Below are 1,346 nucleotides of genomic sequence, written 5' to 3'. Positions count from 1 at the left end.
AATCTTGTTTACATTACGATCACTTAGTCACCTTCGTCTTTTGTCATTAACATAAAAACTGCTTCACTCTGAATGAGTCACATATCCCTTTGTGTGACAGGATCATTCATCTGTCGTTTCTGATTTCATGACGGTACGTCCCAAAATAATCTTCTCCGAAGTGTCGAGAGAGTCAACAACTCACAATTACACGAGAATCAAATACAGACCGCTAGTTCGCGATGACTTGGCGACCAACGTCATCATCGTCATGCACTGGGCTCTTTGGGTCACATGTGAAGTTTCCTAAGTGTTTTCATGAAAGGAAGGCACATGAGAATGTGCGTTGAAATGCTCCATTGATGGTCATGTTCGTAAAAACACCATATTGGAGCTCATTAATTGATGCGTTTGAGTTGTTTGTGGATATCAGCATAGTTAGCTGAGAAATACCTTTTTATGATGAAGAAACAATGAAACCATCGTGACCAATGTTTTGATTATGAGATTTTGCGCGGACCGCCTCCGAGCAACGTTGCGAAAAGAAGGAAAGAAGAGGTTTTATATTTGCTACTTCATTTGTTCTTGTTGCCACAGGCATGCTGCATAAAGTGAATAGATTTTCGGGCCTTGAGTAGACCTTCAATGCATACTATATGGTCATCACTACATTTTGATATTCCTGATCGATGAAACCCTTAATTCGCATCGGTCGATCGCTCTTCTGATTACCCCAAGAACATACTGGAGAGCAGTGGTTCAATCCAGCTTTCGTGTTATTGCAACGGCCCCTAGATTGCGTCGGCATCTTCCACACATATCAATTTTTGGTTTTGCCGATTACTGCGTGCGAATCTTCACTTTCTCCTGCTGATGTGATTTGCGTGAGCCCTTGAATGTCAAGCTCTAGATCGTATATGGCAACGCAAAGAGGTATACTTTTCATGCACACTATTGATCAAAAAATTATTTTCACTGTCAGTCTTTAACAGTCGATAATACAGGAGACGTACCCACGCATTAATACGCCTTGAGGCTTTCAGAAAGAAGCTACGCACTGCTATAACCTTGGAGGCCAATAAAAGTAATAGCTGGCAACGTGTGATCCTCTTTATCATCAACTTTTTTTCTTGACAAGCAGGGAAGGGTCCTATCTGACAAAAGCATATACTGGGCTGGCAAACTATCAGAAGGATGTCCAACGTCGTAAAAGTAAAAGCGTTCGCCTCACTTTTAGAAAACTACCAAACCTTGCCCTGGCATCGTGAACATTTACGACATGGCACTCGCTCTATGTTTTAAAGGGCGGGAATATAGCTAGTGACTTTGCTGGTACCGGATTCAGCAGGCAATTGGGGCTGTTCACA

This window comes from Plasmopara halstedii (assembly GCF_900000015.1).
Source record: "Plasmopara halstedii genome assembly, contig: Scaffold_323, whole genome shotgun sequence".
Taxonomy (NCBI): Eukaryota; Oomycota; class Peronosporomycetes; order Peronosporales; family Peronosporaceae; genus Plasmopara; species Plasmopara halstedii.
The sequence above is the reverse complement of the archived record's forward strand: the minus strand, read 5'-3'. Positions refer to the sequence as shown.